A 19,891-nucleotide genomic window follows, 5' to 3' on the forward strand; every position below is an offset into this window, starting at 1 on the left:
ATCCACTGGCTTGTGCCAAGCATAATGATAGCATCTCTAGGCACCCACTTCAGAACACTGCTGGACCTGAGGAGAAATTGAAGAGGGCTTGACCTGCTTCTGTGACCTGAGAGGAGCCATGAAGGACTGGATTTTCTCCCTCTTGTACTCGGGACAAAGGAGTGGACTCCAAGGGTGAGGGTCATAAGACTGGCCACTTGTCCAAGCTACAGAGCTACAACAAGCTACAAGAGGCCTTTCCAACAACATCCATTGGCATCTGGACCTCAACTGTACCCTTCTGTTGTCATCTCCCTGACACCAATCAAGTCTTTTTAAGTGCCACCCGTGAGGTCCTGAGGGGGCCTTACAAGTGTACTCTTGTGCTGGTTTGGGACTTAACCCCTTGCATGCTCATGACGGCCCTCGCCTGTCATGAGTTACGTTGGGCGTGTGCTCACGACTGCCGGGGGCCGTCTGAATCTCGCCCACTATGTAAATGACCCACACAGCGCGAAAATTCGCCGCGCATGCAAGGGTTAAAGGACTAACTCAAAAGGTATAATCCTTGGCCACAACAAACCTGGTTTGTGTATCCTATCCAAACTCCACTGCAGACAGCCACAAATTGTGCTTATATCACTTTTACTTTTCTTGGTGCTATTCCTACTTAAAATGTTTAAAATTCATATCTCAAGGTACCCCTTTTTTATTTTTGCCATTTTGTTATTATTTAGCTCATTAAAAAAAAAAATTCAAATTCAGTTTGGGATTTTCATTGTTTTGCATTTTGACTTTATTGTTCTTTTGTTCTTAACCCTTTCCATGCTACCGACGGCGCCCCACCCGCGCACGAAAACGCCCGCACCGCGGCGGAATTACCGCCGCGGTTAACGGGTTAAATCCTTTATACTTTGCTCTACGTTAGGCCTGTCTGCTCTGTTTTGTTTTGTACGAGTGAAATGTCCAACTAACTATAACGCCCCTGAAACCTTTGGTTTTTGCAGTGAATTTCTAAGGTTTTTTAAATGCTAATTTCTAGCAATAACGTGCCTGAAACCGATGGTTTATTCTGTGAATTTCAACAGTTTTTTAAATGCTAATTTCGAACTATAACATGCCTGAAACCTATGGTTTTTAAGTGAATTTCTAAGGTTCTTTTAAATGTTAGTTTATAACTATGCCTACAGAGGTAGGACGTGAAGAAAGTAGAAAAAATGCACGGAAAGAATAAAAAAAAAAAACAGAAAGAAGTCCTCAAAGACGAGGAAAAGTGCAGGAAAATGCAAGAAGTGCAGAAAGAAAAAACAGAGGAGCAGAAAGAGGCCTTGTTACAAAATTATCCTATGCCCTCAACTTTTTCAGACGGGTACTGGTGGTAAATGACTCTGACTAACCACGCCTAGAGCCAGTGCTATGCTAAAAGACACTTAAAATACAATGAAAACACCTACATACACTAGAGAACACTATGTGTTGGGGTACCCCTGTGATTAGCATGACCTCCTCTGTAAGGCCCTGGTACATAATAGGGCAGGGGGATTAAAACTACCTCTAAGTCAGAGGTGCAGAAAGGCCCCGCCCCCTCCCTTCACCACTGTGCAAATGTGCCCCGTGGCGCATTTTAAGTTGGGGATTAAGTCCCCTTGAATCCTGAGGGTCCCTGGGGTCCAGCTAGCCCACCAGGTACCTACAGTAAGGGCCAAGGAGCTGCATTGCAGAGAGGTGTAAAAAGGGGCATGGCCTGGACCACCTCTCTACAACGCAGGCCTATGGCGCTTTTTGGAGGTACCTGTTGGGCTAGTTGGCCCCCAGGGGTCATCGGGATTGAAGAGGAATTAATTCCCCAACTTAAAACGTGCCACAGGGCGTGTTTGCACACATGTGGCACGTTTTAAGTTGGGGGATTAAGTCCCCTTGAATCCTGAGGGTCCCTGGGGTTCAACTAGCCCACCTAGCCCACCAGGTACCTTCAGTAATGTTTTATGGCCCTGGGGGTCCTTGTGGGACCCCCTGAGCAGGCCTAGGGGGTCAGGGTGTTTCTACCCCGCCCCCTTTTCTTGTTTTGCGCATTTCAGAACTGAGGCACAAGATGGCTGTGAACACTTCCTGGTTTGAAGTGTTGGCAGTCAATTAGAATACAGCTTGTGGTCAGGAGGGTCCGCAGATCCTCCGTGCCTCTAAATATTGAACCTTTAGTTTTTTGATTTTCTCAGCAACTACTGAACGGATGTACACCATTTATGAAAAAGAGTTCTTTTTGAGGGCTACCTTTAGCTTGCTGGATCACCCCGAAACTTTCAATATGGGAGCGGACCTGAGCGCCCCACTAGTTTTGAAAAATTCGCGAAGATTCGTCAACCGGTGCCAAAGTTATTGGGAAAAGAAAAAACACTTTTTGAATAGAAACAAGGTCCTAACTAGAACTAGCTACTGGCGAAAACAACATCATCAACCTGTCTAAAAGGAACTTGACGATTGATGAGATCAAGGTACTCAAAAAAGGATTCAGCTTTTGTCCGACGAGTGAGTTCAAGCTTGTGGACACAAAAATTGACTTGTTCAGATATATTAGGAAACTTAAATTCAAAAAAATCTTCTTACAACACCCAATAATAGGGCAAGAATCAGCAAGCCCAGGAATGATAGAAACAACACTAACGGAGGAAACAATTGAAGATAACCGCCTGAATATCTTGCTAACTCCCACGCAGGAATTACAAAATCAGGAGCAAAACATGGAGAGAAATAATGTAACCTCCATAACACAAGTCAGAGATCCAAGCAATTTAAAGAACAAATCAAGGAAACTGCTGAATGCATCTCACGATGCGATTGATGTTTTCAGTGAAGCAAGAACGGCAGATCTGGAAAGAATGGCTAACAACAAAATGGATATGAGAACATCTAATATCACAAGGAAGGAATGGGAAGCAATTAAATCTCTACGGAATGATAAATCGATGGAGATCAAGCCCTCGGATAAGGGTGGGAACATCATTATCTTCAGTAAGGATAATTACGAACATGAGGCACTAAGACAATTGAGAGACATAGAGTGCTATGCTATGGTAAAGAGAGAACAATCAATGGAAGAGTGATGGCATGATCAGTTGAGAGGAATACTCTTTTCTTCACTGCGATTCCCCGGTTCTTCCCACCTTCTACCACCTGCCAAAAATCCATATAAATGCCAAAAGACCACCAGGGAGGCCTATTGTCTCGGCAATAGGCAGCCTACTCTTGAACACTTCTTGCTTCATTGATACATACTTGGCCCCGATTGCGAAGGATTTACCCTTTTATGTGAGGGACACGCAGGATTTCCTTCGCATCATGGACAGCGTCACTTGGGAATGATATGCTACTAATAACACTTGATGTTGTTAATCTATACACATGCATTGATCATGTAAAAGGGCTAAATGCCACGAAGTGCTTCCTGGACAGGAAACAAGAAAAATTTCGCTTTTGTGTATGATGCGATTTTGTCTGTACAATAACTTCTTCCTTTTCTCTGGCCAGCTGTAGCAAATCAGGGGTACTTCAATGGGCTTGTGCTTCTCTCCCAGCTACGCAAATGTATTTGTGGGCTGGTGGGAGAAGCACGAGGCCTGGGGAGGTAATAATGAAATGTGGAATGAGAGAATTTTGATGTGGACAAGATACATCGACGATCTCTTTGTTGTTTGGCGCGGAGATAAAACCTCTTGCAGGACACGTTGGATATTGTGGGTAAGACAGTCCATATCATTAAGGGAGATAAACAGTCTAAGATATTGAAAGCCCTTGGCTGCAGTCGAGAGACGGGGCGGTACTGATTATATGTCCGTGGGGCCGCTGATATGGTAGATGGTGGATTTCCCCCAAATTAATACTATATCCAGCTTGTTTACCGTACCGTGATTAGTTTGAAGACCACCGGTAGTGTTATGTCCGGGCTTGCAATGTATAATAAGATATCATCTGCATAGAGGGAGAATCTGGAACTCACTGCCCAAGGAGTTGCGTTACAATCAATCATTCCCTGACTTCAGAAATAAACAGAAACTTCCTTTCCTTAATACACATCATAACCCTTCCCCTAAACCATCTGACTAGTCTGTTGCCGCACCCCTCAATCTCCGAAAATTATGAGCTTCACTACCTGGGGGGAGGGGGGGGGGGGGGAACTGCGCTCTACTCTCCCCACATTTGCAACACCCTTTCGTAGCTACCTCAAAACGATATAATCCGTTTATCCTACTGTCTATTGTTAACTTCCTTTATAACACTGTTATTATGTATTCTTACTTACTCCACTTGTAACTTGGTATTTGCTGCTGTGCCAACTCTGTAAAGCACTATGACTATATTGTCCACATATCCTACTGTCTCTTGTATACTTATTTTACGTACTGTTGCTATGTATGAATATTTACTCCATAGGTAACTCATGTAATTGCGGCAGTCCCCATTCTGTAAAGTGCTCTGATGCCTTCGGGTCAAGTTCTCACTATACAAAACTCAATAAGTTAAGTGTTCACATGTGAGTGATGACCACCAAGGTATGGTTATTGTGTTAAGGGACACAGCACTTAGCAGTGTAATTGATGAAAATGTGTGACATAGAGGCATGTCGTTTGCTTTTTGCTTAAGCTGGAAGCTTTCTACAACTTTGCAGGTCCCTTTATAGTATTTTGTAAGATCATAGTGTACTTAGCTGGTTAATGCACTGCAGTGGGTAGTCCATTCTGAGATATTTTATGTAAAGTTTATGAGCAGGCATAGGTTGGAAGGAGAAATAGTCGACAGATTTGCTTGGATGGACCTTAATACCATCCCATATCTGATTGTCATTGTGAGATGTCAAATAGCAGTCAGTCAGTCAGTCAGTAAGGGAACATTATTTGGTTAGTTACAACCATAAAAATAGCAGTCCTGGTGTATAGCTTCTTGTGACCTGCAGTGGTAGGACCAAATTAAAGTCCTCCGTTGGCCAGGAGCGTGTGGCAGATCTCCAAAGTTATACCATGTCTGTTCAATTTGTGATGGGTGGCTGATTGCTGTGGACTGGTAAAGTACTATGGATTGACATGACCCATAGCAAGTTTGTCTTAATGTAAGTGTAAGAGTGTCAAGCAGTAAATATGATTAGGCAGCCTGTATGGACTACTGTCACCTTTTATTTAACACCATTGAGTGTTATGGTAAAAGTGTGAGCCAGTAGGGTTATATATTTTATTGCAGTTGAATACATATAGCGCTTACTACCCATGATGAAGGAATTTACGCCAAGCAGCATTCTGCTGTGGAATCAATGGTTAGTGTTTTTACCCATGGTATAATAGGTTATAGGGATTAGTTTTATGCACTAAGGAAACAATTCCATGCATTTATTCCAGTTTATATTTGGTAGAAAAAATTTATAGAAGCTTAGGGCCCGATGTAGGTGCCCTAATACCGGTCGGAAACGGCCGAATTCCGCCGTTTCCGACCGGTATTACGTTTTTCAGATGTAGGGCATGCATTTACAGAATCTGTATTTTCCCAATTCTGTATTTACCGAATCGGTAAATACAGACTCGGTAAAATACCGATTCTGTAAATGCAGATGTAGCTGGCACATGTCAGAGTGCCACAGGGCTTTAAGAATCTGTATTTTACCACCCAATCCTATTGGGTGGTAAAATACTGAATACAGGTGTGCATGCACATCTGTGCAATGTGACACACAGACATGCCCTTAGGGCATGTCTGTGTGTCACATGGCACACAAGTCCGGAATTGGGTTGCTAGAGGGTGTCAAAGTGACACCCCCTGCACCCTTGCAACAATCGGAATTTACCGAATCGGTAATCGCTATTTGAGAATCGCATAACAGGATGTATTTAAAAATTTGCAAATATTTTGAGTTTTCTTGTTGTTCCTTAATTGCGATTAGCAAATTGCGAAATCGCAATTAAGGAATACCTTCCCATTCATTCCTATGGGCCAGGAGAGGGAAGTCATTCTCAATTTGCGATTTGCAATTAGAGAATCACAAATTGAGAATATTTTCAAGAGTGCAAGGGTGTCGTAAGGACACCCCGATGCACCCCTGAAATGAGCATGTGTGCGCATATGGCGCACATACATGCCATAAGGGCCTGTATGTGCACCACATGGCACTTTGAAAAATGCCAAAAAGTGCACTTTTCAAAGAAATCACAAATTACCACCAACTGTAAGTTGGTGGTAATTTGCGATATCTTCAAGAGAAATCGCACAACTTGGGTGCTTGTTACATAGCATTTAAGGAATCGTAATTTGCAATTCCTTTAAATGCTTACGCAAAATTAAAGAATCGCAAAATTAGCGATTCCTTAATAATGCGATGCGAAAATTGCTCATACATCGCGTTTTGCGATTTTGTATTCGCAAACGCTGTTTTTTTGCGAATCACAGCATTTGCGAATACAAAATCGTTTGATACATATGCCCCCTAGTCAATTTTCAAGCGACTACAGAGGATATTTTTTTGAGATTGCATGCAATCTTAGAATGCAAAACTGTAGAAAGAAACAAACATTTTTGCATGTGAGGCAGTGCTATATTGGGTAATTTTGATAAGCACCAGAATCGGGTAAACAATCTATCCCTGAAAAGCTATTGCTAGGGTGCCAATTTAGCAAGAACAGCTGGTCAGCTGGTCAGCGCAAGGGTTTTCAAAACATAGTACACTATCGACTCCGCCGCAAGATACTGAGGTGCCGATTCGGTATTTACCGATTCTGAATTACCTACATTTCCCCCCCCTCTCATTTACCACTTCTTAAATACCGAATCGGTATGATTCGGTATTTAAGAAGTGGTAAATTAGAATTACCTACATCGGGCCCCTAGTGTGATCTTTAGTTGGGCGGAGGTCCATGCAAATGGTTGGCATTATTAATGTATAAGCTATAGGAGATTAGGTATTGTCAGGCTGCAGGGATACATCTTGTAAAGGCAAGGTTACATCTTTGAAATGAGGTGTGGGAGATTTGCAGAAATAAAATGATAGGCGATACGGCAAACGTGTGTGACTTATACTAGGCTGTGATTAAAGGATGCAAAGAAAAGAGAGGTTCATTGGAAAGTAAAGGAGAGGCAAAAATTTGACGTTTTAAGTCCAAGGGGCATATGTATCAAAATCTGTTATTGCGATTCTCAAATAGCGATTTTTTGAGAATCGCTATTTGAGAATCGCATAACAGGATGTATTTAAAAATGTGCAAATATTTTGAGTTTTCTTGTTGTTCCTTAATTGCGATTAGCAAATTGCGAAATCGCAATTAAGGAATACCTTCCCATTCATTCCTATGGGCCAGGAGAGGGAAGTCATTCTCAATTTGCGATTTGCAATTTGAGAATCACAAATTGAGAATATTTTCAAGAGTGCAAGGGTGTCGTAAGGACACCCCGATGCACCCCTGAAATGAGCATGTGTGCGCATATGGCGCACATACATGCCATAAGGGCATGTATGTGCACCACATGGCACTTTGAAAAATGCCAAAAAGTGCAATTTTCTAAGAAATCACAAATTACCACCAACTGTAAGTTGGTGGTAATTTGCGATATCTTCAAGAGAAATCGCACAACTTGGGTGCTTGTTACATAGCATTTAAGGAATCGTAATTTGCGATTCCTTTAAATGCTTACGCAAAATTAAAGAATCGCAAAATTAGCGATTCCTTAATAATGCGATGCGAAAATTGCTCATACATCCCGTTTTGCGATTTTGTATTCGCAAACGCTGTTTTTTTGCGAATCGCAGCATTTGCGAATACAAAATCGTTTGATACATATGCCCCCTAGTCAATTTTCAAGCGACTACAGAGGATATTTTTGTGAGATTGCATGCAATCTTAGAATGCAAAACTGTAGGAAGAAACAAACATTTTTGCATGTGAGGCAGTGCTATAGTGGGTAATTTTGATAAGCACCAGAATCGGGTGAACAATCTATCCCTGAAAAGCTATTGCTAGGGTGCCAATTTAGCAAGAACAGCTGGTCAGCGCAAGGGTTTTCAAAACATAGTACACTATCGACTCCGCCCCAAGATACTGAGGTGCCCATTAAAAAGATGTGAGCAAACAGATTTAACATGAGAGGAGAACTGGAAAAGACTTTTCCTTACCTCCTCCCAAAATATTGTTTTTTAATGTCAGTCTGAATATAAAGTGGCACTAACAGGAGTACAAGCCACAATATGATCCCGTGTTCCGTCCTGACGAATGCCACACTCTTGTGAACCAAGAGGCAGAAACATGTTGATGGTCTAAGTGGGAGATGGGGTTTTGGTTCCCCTAGTCTCCATACTGATTTTTTAACACCTAGTGATATCTCGCTTAGATAAAAAGGTAGTTTTGATTTATCACATTGGTTTTTAACATACTTATATCACAGTTAAATAGTCAGGTAGAAGTACCTCCTTTACTATTAAGTGTAGGCCTGTTCTTAATCAGAATGAGTTTTTGAAGAGCGAGGAAAGTCCTATGATGAAGCATTACACCTGGTGGGGTGTGAGGACATCCTGTCACAATTGTTTGTGTGTCCGTAGATAGACTTGAGGTGGATAATCACTTATAAAGGAACAAAGAAACATTTTCTCAGGTGGCGATTCTTGGGTTTAACATTTGCCATTGGAGGCCAGTTCACTCTAGTGACGCCATTGTCTCCTGTTCCCTACGTGGAGACTATCCAAGGTTTTGTCGTTTGATGATTAGTACAATAGAGGCACACTGTAAATGTTACAATCTAAGATGGCCACCCAGTGATATGAGTGGCCAACTTGAAATGGTATTGTGCATAATGTATCATTGTATTTACTGCTCCAAGGTGACCAACCCATTTGACTGTACGTATTTTTGACTCTAAACAGGGCAGAGTATGCTGTAAATTTCTGGACATGTGCATAAGGAAGGATGACACAACCGAAGGTATATTTGATGCTGTTTGCAATGCTGTGCATAAACATTCCATTCCTTGGGAAAATTGTATTGGGTTTGGGCTTGATAACACCTCATTTAATATGGGGAACCTAAACCCTATAAAAACTATTGCACACAATTATAATGAAAACATATATTTCATGGCATGCCCAAGTCAAGTAGCAGACAACTGTGCCTTGTAAGCCTCATCTGCTTTCTGCATCTTCCTAAAATATTTTGATGCAGAGGATCTTCTTATTGATTTATACTTCTGGTTTGAACATGCATCGACAATGACAAACTTGTCTGGTCGGTTTTGTAAGTTTGCAGACTCCGACTACTGTCAAACGCTGAAGGAAATTTCTGTCCGTTGGCTTGGAATGCTTACTTGTTTGGATCAACGGATTCTTAACTTTGACTCCCTCCGTTCTTATTTTTCGTCCACTATGGATATTGATGGAACTAGTTGGAGCAGACTGCAGAGGCTGGTTCATTGCTTCAAGAACCCTATGACTGAGATCTATTGCCTGTTCCTTCAGTCTTCATTATCAGCATTTGTGAATTTCAACCTCTTGCTGCAGAGAGAAGACCCCGTAATTCATCTGTTGTATGATGCCATTGTGGATCTTCTGACATTACTATTAAATAGAGCCTATCTGGGCCAGGTTGTCCAATCGTTCATTAAAAATCCAGAAACCAATCTTCCAGATCTGAGTTCCTGCGACTACCAGATCCCCGAATCGAGCCTTTATGTAGGCATCAGTGTTCGTGGAAAGCTGAAGAGCATGCTTGAAAGAGGGATTATTGAAACTCAAACCCAATCTAAATTCTTTGAAGCTGTGCGCTCTTTTCACCAGGAGGCAGTAAAATGGGCATTAGAAGTGCTCCCAGTTCATGACGAGGTGCTCAAACATGCTAGAGTCTTCAACTTTTTTGAAAAACATAAATATGGTTTTGAAAGTGTGCTCTTTATGGTTGAGCGGTTTAAAACCTATTTAAAATTCACAAAAAAAGATCTGACCTTCCTCAAGCAAGAGTTTGGCACTTACCAAGTTATTGAATTTGCAGATGTTCCTGCGAAAACCTGGGAAGATGCTACCATTAAAGTAAACTGTGCCAGTGGAGAGGTTGATGCATACAGAATAGATGTTGTCTGGTTTCATCTTGAGCGGGATTTTATCTTTCGAAGCTCACACAGGAGCAAGTTTTTTCTACTTTCTAAAATCGCAAGACTTGTTTTTACTTTACCACACAGTAATGCAGAAGAAGAACGTGTGTTCTCATGTGTAATAAAGAATAAAAGAATGTCCAATCCAGATTTGTGTGATGATAGGACTTCTTTGTCTAAGCTAATATTCCAAACAAATAGGCCACGTACTGAACCTTATCCACCTTGCATCTTGCCAAAGGGGCAGAAGCGAAAGCATTCTGCGGCAGAGTCAAGCCAGAACTGATATGTGTTTGCCTTAAATCCAACAGCTCAAAAAAGATCAAGGAATTTAATGTTTCATAGTGTAACCATTTGATTAAAGATTTGAAATATACATGAAGTCGAGCATTAATTCAGTAGGTGCTTGCTTGGATACACATTTGATTGTAGAGATCAGAATAATCCTGTCAACTCCTTACAGAAAATGCTGGCTCACGCCTGCTTTGTCTTATAAAAAAGCCTGAGCCAGACATTAGACTTGAGCCTAACATCAAGTGTCCAATGCACAGCTAGTTACAAAAGAGAAAACAAGTTAATAAACAAAACAGTGTTGTCAATCTTACTTTTTGTATGTTTGTGTTGTGATTTTGTCATGTTGGAAATTATACAACTTGCCCTCAATCACTGATGATACTGGAAGGGAAAATATCTAAAACTGGTTGAAGTTGCACAGTTGTTATCCACCTGCTGGTTTCCCCTGGCCCACTTCTCAGCACTGCAGGAAATGCCAATCTTTTGCGTAATGTTGGTTTATTGGGGGTTCAGTGGCTGCTTTAGACTGGATTTTGGTGTAAGATGTGGGAGGGTACCGGGGTTACCGTAGTACACTCACCACATACACCTCCATCACTCGGAGCTGAAGTTTAGCATGGCTGAACACTTTCGCCAGCTTGCAAATGCCCAAAATAGCTAGGGTCTGAACTTTTACCCCGTTGGTTAGGGCCTGCCTTGGAGTCCTTCCCATCCACTGGCTTGTGCCAAGCATAATGGTAGCATCTCTAGGCACCCACTTCAGAACACTGCTGGACCTGAGGAGAAATAGAAGAGGGCTTGACCTGCTTCTGTGACCTGAGAGGAGCCATGAAGGACTGGATTTTCTCCCTCTTGTACTCGGGACAAAGGTGTGGACTCCAAGGGTGAGGGTCATAAGACTGGCCACTTGTCCAAGCTACAGAGCTACAACAAGCTACAAGAGGCCTTTCCTGCAACATCCATTGGCATCTGGACCTCAACTGTACCCTTCTGTTGTGATCTCCCTGACACCTATCAAGTCTTTTTAAGTGCCACCCGTGAGGTCCTGAGGGGGCCTTACAAGTGTACTCTTGTGCTGGTTTGGGACTTAACCCCTTGCATGCTAATGACGGCCCTCGCCTGTCATGAGTTACGTTGGGCGTGTGCTCACGACTGCCGGGGGCCGTCTGAATCTCGCCCACTATGTAAATGACCCACACAGCGCGAAAATTCGCTGCGCTGCAAGGGTTAAAGGACTAACTCAAAAGGTATAATCCTTGGCCACAACAAACCTGGTTTGTGTATCCTATCCAAACTCCACTGCAGACAGCCACAAATTGTGCTTATATCACTTTTACTTTTCTTGGTGCTATTCCTACTTAAAATGTTTAAAATTCATATCTCAAGGTACCCCTTTTTTATTTTTGCCATTTTGTTATTATTTAGCTCATTAAAAAAAAAATTCAAATTCCGTTTGGGATTTTCATTGTTTTGCATTTTGACTTTATTGTTCTTTTGTTCTTAACCCTTTCCATGCTACCGACGGCGCCCCACCCGCGCACGGAAACGTCCGCACCGCGGCGGAATTACCGCCGCGGTTAACGGGTTAAATCCTTTATACTTTGCTCTACGTTAGGCCTGTCTGCTCTGTTTTGTACGAGTGAAATGTCCAACTAACTATAACGCCCCTGAAACCTATGGTTTTTGCAGTGAATTTCTAAGGTTTTTTAAATGCTAATTTCTAGCAATAACGTGCCTGAAACCGATGGTTTATTCTGTGAATTTCAACGGTTTTTTAAATGCTAATTTCGAACTATAACATGCCTGAAACCTATGGTTTTTAAGTGAATTTCTAAGGTTCTTTTAAATGTTAGTTTATAACTATGTCTACAGAGGTAGGACGTGAAGAAAGTAGAAAAAATGCACGGAAAGAATAAAAAAAAATGCAGAAAGAAGTCCTCAAAGATGAGGAAAAGTGCAGGAAAAAGCAAGAAGTGCAGAAAGAAAAAACAGAGGAGCAGAAAGAGGCCCTGTTACAAAATTATCCTATGCCCTCAACTTTTTCAGACGGGTACGGGTACTGGTGGTAAATGACTCTGACTAACCACGCCTAGAGCCAGTGCTATGCTAAAAGACACTTAGAATACAATGAAAACACCTACATACACTAGAGAACACTATGTGTTGGGGTACCCCTGTGATTAGCATGACCTCCTCTGTAAGGCCCTGGTACATAATAGGGCAGGGGGATTAAAACTACCTCTAAGTCAGAGGTGCAGAAAGGCCCCGCCCCCTCCCTTCACCACTGTGCAAATGTGCCCCGTGGCGCATTTTAAGTTGGGGATTAAGTCCCCTTGAATCCTGAGGGTCCCTGGGGTCCAGCTAGCCCACCAGGTACCTACAGTAAGGGCCAAGGAGCTGCATTGCAGAGAGGTGTAAAAAGGGGCATGGCCTGGACCACCTCTCTACAACGCAGGCCTCTGGCGCTTTTTGGAGGTACCTGTTGGGCTAGTTGCCCCCCAGGGGTCATCGGGATTGAAGAGGAATTAATTCCCAAATTAAAACGTGCCACAGGGTGTGTTTGCACCCATGTGGCACGTTTTAAGTTGGGGGATTAAGTCCCCTTGAATCCTGAGATCCTGAGGGTCCCTGGGGTTCAACTAGCCCACCAGGTACCTTCAGTAATGTTTTTTGGCCCTGGGGGTCCTTGTGGGACCCCCTGAGCGGGCCTAGGGGGTCAGGGTGTTTCTACCCCGCCCCCTTTTCTTGTTTTGCGCATTTCAGAACTGAGGCACAAGATGGCTGCGAACACTTCCTGGTTTGAAGTGTTGTCAGTCAATTAGAATACAGCTTGTGGTCAGGAGGGTCCGCAGATCCTCCGTGCCTCTAAATATTGAAACTTTTATTTTTTGATTTTCTCAGCAACTACTGAACGGATTTACACCATTTAAGAAAAAGAGTTCTTTTTGAGGGCTACCTTTAGCTTGCTGGATCACCCCGAAACTTTCAAGATGGGAGCGGACCAGAGCGCCCCACTAGTTTTGAAAAATTTGCGAAGATTCGTCAACCGGTGCCAAAGTTATTGGGAAAAGAAAAAACACTTTTTGAATAGAAACAAGGTCCTAACTAGAACTACCTACTGGCGAACAACATCATCAACCTGTCTAAAAGGAACTTGACGATTGATGAGATCAAGGTACTCAAAAAAGGATTCAGCTTTTGTCCGACAAGTGAGTTCAAGCTTGTGGACACAAAAATGGACTTGTTCAGATATATTAGGAAACTTAAATTCAAAAAAATCTTCTTACAACACCCAATAATAGGGCAAGAATCAGCAAGCCCAGGAATGATAGAAACAACACTAACGGAGGAAACAATTGAAGATAACCGCCTGAATATCTTGCTAACTCCCACGCAGGAATTACAAAATCAGGAGCAAGACATGGAGAGAAATAATGTAACCTCCATAACACAAGTCAGAGATCCAAGCAATTTAAAGAAGAAATCAAGGAAACTGCCGAATGCATCTCACGATGCGATTGATGTTTTCAGTGAAGCAATAACGGCAGATCTGGAAAGAATGGCTAACAACAAAATGGATATGAGAACATCTAATATCACAAGGAAGGAATGGGAAGCAATTAAATCTCTACGGAATGATAAATCGATGGAGATCAAGCCCTCGGATAAGGGTGGGAACATTAATATCTTCAGTAAGGATAATTACGAACATGAGGCACTAAGACAATTGAGAGACATAGAGTGCTATGCTATGGTAAAGAGAGAACAATCAATGGAAGAGTGATGGCATGATCAGTTGAGAGGAATACTCTTTTCTTCACTGCGATTCCCCGGTTCTTCCCACCTGCCAAAAATCCATAAAAATGCCAAAAGACCACCAGGGAGGCCTATTGTCTCGGCAATAGGCAGCCAACTCTAGAACACTTCTTGCTTCATTGATACATACTTGGCCCCGATTGTGAAGGATTTACCCTCTTATGTGAGGGACACGCAGGATTTCCTTCGCATCATGGACAGCGTCACTTGGGAATGATATGCTACTAATAACACTTGATGTTGTTAATCTATACACATGCATTGATCATGAAAAAGGGCTAAGTGCCACAAAGTGGTTCCTGGACAGGAAACAAGAAAAATTTCGCTTTTGTGTATGATGCGATTTTGTCTGTACAATAACTTCTTCCTTTTCTCTGGCCAGCTGTAGCAAATCAGGGGTACTTCAATGGGCTTGTGCTTCTCTCCCAGCTACGCAAATCTATTTGTGGGCTGGTGGGAGAAGCACGAGGCCTCGGGAGGTAATAATGAAATGTGGAATGAGAGAATTTTGATGTGGACAAGATACATCGACGATCTCTTTGTTGTTTGGCGCGGAGATAAAACCTCGGCTGAGGACTATGTCTCCGCGCTTAACAATAATGATCTGAACCTAAAATTCACTAGCACAATTACTGACAGTAGCGTATGTTATCTTGACTTAGAAGTATTTGTGGACAACAACAACCTCCACACTAGACTTTATAGGAAGCCCACGGCAGGCAATGCCGTGCTACACGCGGCTAGCCATCACCCTAGGAGTCTAATCAGGAACGTACCTTACGGTGAATATCTGCGCCTCAAAAGTAACTGATCAGCGGAAACAGATTTTAGAGGTGCCCAAAAAGATGCTAGCAACAGATTCCAGGCTAGGGGCTACTCAAAGAGTGTATTAAATCAGGCAACCGTTAAGGCAGAAACCATCAACAGGAGGGATCTCCTGTTGGTGAAGGAGGCGCAGAATGAGAATGATCAGGTCAGAATGATCACCACATTTAACATCAAATCAGGTGATCTTGTCCAGGCGTTTAAGAAAAACTGGCATATATTAAAAACAGATAACCTCTTGAAAAAACATATCTCGGATAGACCTATGATTACCTATCGGAGATGCCAGTCATTATCAGATCACCTGATTCATAGCCACTTCTCCCCCCCCAACTGCAACCTCGGCTACCAATAGGATCACAGGCTTCTTCCCGTGCTTGCGCTGCAAAGCTTGCAAGTATAGCAAGAAAGTGGGCGTGGCCACGGCAGCAAACGTAATGGCCGCTCTGCTGTGAAGCTCCTCCGAGCGGGCGCCCGGCAACAGCGAAAAGGGATGTAATCTGCGCCCCATTTATTTCCCAGACGCTAGGACCTACCTCCCGATGTCCGCGGGACCACCTGGGTGAAATTTCCGTGCCGCGGGAGCGGTCGAGCACAAAGTACACGGCGGAGGGGATCTGAGGCCTCCGGACCTCGACGCCATCTTCCCTCTCTGCGCTGGAGCGCCGGGTGAGTGCCGCTTGGCCGCTGGCGGTCGCGATCCCGATCCCTGCTATCTCCCCTGCTAGGCTCGCGTAGGCGCCGCCCTTGCTGCGCGGTTCCCGTTGCTCTGGGCTGCCTGGTTCCCGGCGTGAGGCGGGGGCCTCCGGCCCGGGCGAGCGCCGGAGCCGGGACCTAGATTACGGGCCCGTGCAGGAGTTCAGGTGGCAGCTGTGGGGCCTGATGGAGGGCGGAGGGAGAGGGGCGCGCGGCTGCTGGGGGACCTGACGGCAATCTCCGGTGTAACACAGCGGCCCCGCCGTGCGACTGCTGCAGCGGAACCGGTGCCTCTCCGCTTTCTTCCAACGTGGTCTCTCCCTAATCAGTCACGCTTGGCGTAGCGAGGGCCCATGACCAGGAGAGACTCGGAGTCGGATCACTGTGCTGGCTGACATTTCTCCTGAAATTGCTCCCTTGGATTGGGACCTACTCACTGGGTACACGCGCCGCTGGTTCTTCACAGGCTCTGGTGGCTCCTGAGTTTGATCACTCACCTTCAATCAATCAATCAATCAGAGCATTTATATAGCGCACTACTCACCCAGAGGGTCTCAAGGCGCTAGGGGAGGGGGGTCCGCTACTGCTCGAACAGCCAGGTCTTGAGCTGCTTCCTGAAGGCGAGGTGGTCCTGGGTCAGGCGGAGGTGGGCCGGGAGGGAGTTCCAAGTCTTGGCGGCGAGGTAGGAGAATCATTGATCCCTGTTCTCCGCCACTGTCGCTGCGCCTGCGGCATCGCAGTGCGTCCTTGACGATGGGGAAAAGAGACCCTTCCCAGAGGACGCTCACTTTCGACAAACCACCTCTCCCCGCCGCCGACCCCCCGCCTGGTGCGGCATCTGGCGCTCATGGGACACAGGACGGAGGTGATGCAACGTTCATGATGGGGGAAATGCGCGCTGGCTTTAAGGCACTGGACACGCGCTTCGATAGTCTGGAGAAAAAGTTATCTGACATTGGCTCCACGGTGCAGGCCCACGACCGACGCCTCGACTTAGCCGAGTCCAGAATATCGGATGTAGAGGACAGGTCATCTAAGACGCTGAAACGGCTGGAACGAGTCGAAAAAATTCTTAAAGATGTGGCCATTAAGAATGAGGACTTGGAAGAGCGTAGTCGGAGGCCGATTGACACCTTTGTTGAAAGCCTCCTTATTGAACTGTTCGGAAAAGACACCTTCACGGCTGGCTTTGTGGTGGAGCGAGCACATAGGTCGCTGGGGTCTAAACTGCAACCGGGGCAATTGCCCCGACCCATTATTGCCAGGATTATGAACTTTCGGGACCGTGACGCCGCACTCCGAGCTGCACGAGAGATGGGGGAGGTGCAGTGGCAGGGGAGCAAGTTGTCCTTCTTTCCGGACTACACGTTAATGGTGCAAGAGGCACGGCGGAAATTCACTAGTGTCAAGGCGGCTCTTCGCAATCTAGGCTTGAAATACAGTATGCTTTACCCGGCGCGTCTGAAGGTGGATGTTAACGGTAGATTCCGCTTCTTTGACTCTCCGGCTGAGGCCCAGGACTTTTGTCATGATTACAAAAAGGGTCCGGGCTCGACTTCCGGCTCCAGGCCTAACTCTCCACCTCAAACTGACACACAGGCTAGCGCGGACTTGTTTGTAGAAACTGGCCTGGGCTGATCATCCGAGGATCCTCCAGTCATGGCTCTTTCTCTATGTGGTGGGACGGTCCGAATTTGCTGGATTTCGTTATTTGCCAATATCTCATATTTCGCGTAGCTGGGTTGCCTGCTTGGGGGTAGCGTTGCCTCCCCCCATGGCGTATGCCTCCTTATTTTGTTCTTCTTGGGGTTTGTTACGTTTAAGTTTGCAGAAATGTTTTGCTGTTCTGTATAATTGGCTATTGGTGTTCTGTACTGCTGACCAGAGATTGGCTGGGTTCTGCCTCTCAAGGGGTACTGGGAGGCTGGGTGGTGGGTGGGGGATGGGTTGTATGTTTTTTTGTGGCTCATTTTCTTTTTTTTGATAGATTGCGAGACTTATGGTGTCGGCTTGTTGGGCGACCACCCATTGCTTACAGTTCTTGATTTGACGATATGGCCCGGTTAGGTCTGCAGTCTGGTCCATCTAGACTAATATTGATGACATGGAATGTTCGGGGCTTAACCTCCACCCGTAAACGTAAACAATATGCTGACCGGCATAAAGCAGATGTTCTTTTCTTACAAGAAACACACATGGTGCAGGCGGACACGGCTTAATTGGCTAGGAGTTGGGGTGCCCACAGAGTGTTTTCTAGCTACAGTAGATACGCACGTGGGGTGGCGATTCTGATACATAAGCGGATCCCCTTTGTGTTCACAGACAGTAAAGTTGATGGCGAAGGCAGATATGCGATACTCTCTGGGGTGTTGTATGGTTACAGGATTGCCTTTGTGGGGTTCTATGGTCCCAATACTGACTCACCGGCCTGTCTTCACGACCTATACCTGTCACTGCTCCAGTCAAACATAGAGCTACTGGCACTGGGGGGCGATTTCAATCTGTTGATGGACCCTTGTTGGGATAGCACATCTCCCTCCACGGATCGCAAACCACTTGCCCGTGCAGCCGTGGCGGCTATATGCTCACACTTCTCACTGCTTGACATAGAGGCCAAACGACACACTAATACCCCTGCATTTACTCACCACTCCCGTTACCACAACACGAGCACCAGGATTGACTACTGGCTACTCTCTCCGGGCTTGGCGGGATGGGTTACTGATCTTCACACATTCCCCGCACTCTTTCTGATCACTCCCCTGTGGTCCTGACACTGGCGATCCCTAGGCTGGGCGGATATGAACGGCAATGGAGATTCCCAGAGAGAGCCTTAGCAGACCCGGTCTTTACGGAGGAGGTCCGTTCCGCCATTGAGGACTATTTCGAAATCAACACTGGCTCTGTGACCACTTGGGCTACTTTGTGGGAAGGATTTAAGGCCACCATAAGGGGGTATGCATCACCAAACGTTACGTTAAACGTTACGTTAAAAATATTTGTACCGCGCACGTTCACCAACGGTTTCATGGCGCTCTTGACATAACGTCAGCCGGGGTGGAGGAGTTACTCAAGTGTTGACTGAAACAGGTAGGTCTTTAACAGTCTGCGAAAGTGATCGTAGTTGGGGCAGAGGCGGAGTGCAGTTGGGAGGGAATTCCAGGTGGTGGGGGCCATGGCAGAGAAACTCAGGCCACCATGCTTTTTCCGTCTGGTTTTAGGAATGACAAGGAGATTGAGAGTTGCGGAGCGGAGGTCTCTGTGGGGGACATACCGTGTCAGGCAAGAAGAGATGAATGCAGGGGCTAGCTCGGATAGGGCTTTGAAGGTGACGCAGCCCAGTTTAAAGATGCAGCGTTTAGTGATGGGGAGCCAGTGGAGGCTACGCAGAAGAGGGGTGACATGCTGGTATTTTGGCTGGCGGAAAATCAGGCGAGCTGCCTGGTTCTGGACAAGTTGCAGCCGGTGGAGATGGATTGATGGAATTCCGGCATACAACGTGTTAGCATAGTCAAGTCTGGAAGTGATCAATGCTAGGATGACTAAAATTAGAGCATCTCTAGTGAGGAACCTACTAATTTTACGAATCCGCCTTAGGTGGAAAAAACAGGAAGAGGTGACTGCGTTGATTTGAGGCCTCATTGAGAAGTCCTCAGAGATGATCACCCCCAGACTCTTCACAGTGCCAACTGGGCTAGGCGGAGTCCCCAGGGAAGTGGGCCAAAAGGTGGAATTCCACGGATTAGTGGAGCCCCCAACAAGTACCAGCTCAGTTTTTGTGGGGTTCAGTTTTAGCTGACTATGAAGCATCCACTCTGCGATGTTGAGCATAGTGGATTGAAAGTTGGAACGGGAGGAAGGAAGAGGGTCAATGGGAAAAATTAACTGAAGATCGTCTGCGTAGTTGAAAATAGTAACCGGGGTATTACGGAGGGAAGCAAGAAGGGGCTGGAGGTACAAATTAAACAGTAAGGGTGAGAGCGCGGAGCCCTGGGGGACCCCGCAGGTGAGGGATGAATAGGGCGCAGAAAAGGTAGATAAGTGAACTGCCTGAGTCCGATGGCTCAGAAAAGATCTGAGCCAGTCGAGGGCCACCCCCTGGATGCCGGCGTTGTTGACACGGTCGATCAAAATAGTATGATCGACCGTGTCAAAAGCAGCCGACAGGTCCAGGAGG

The 19,891-nt window shown here is 45.2% G+C and overlaps 1 pseudogene; it reads left to right on the forward strand.

The window, feature by feature from the left end:
• Positions 1–8,836: 8,836 nt before the first annotated feature.
• LOC147706098 (uncharacterized) lies at positions 8,837–11,005 on the forward strand (annotated as a pseudogene).
• Positions 11,006–19,891: the final 8,886 nt, after the last annotated feature.

The sequence above is a fragment of the Lissotriton vulgaris genome, chromosome 7, assembly GCF_964263255.1.
Source record: "Lissotriton vulgaris chromosome 7, aLisVul1.2, whole genome shotgun sequence".
In the NCBI taxonomy this organism is placed as follows: Eukaryota; Metazoa; Chordata; class Amphibia; order Caudata; family Salamandridae; genus Lissotriton; species Lissotriton vulgaris.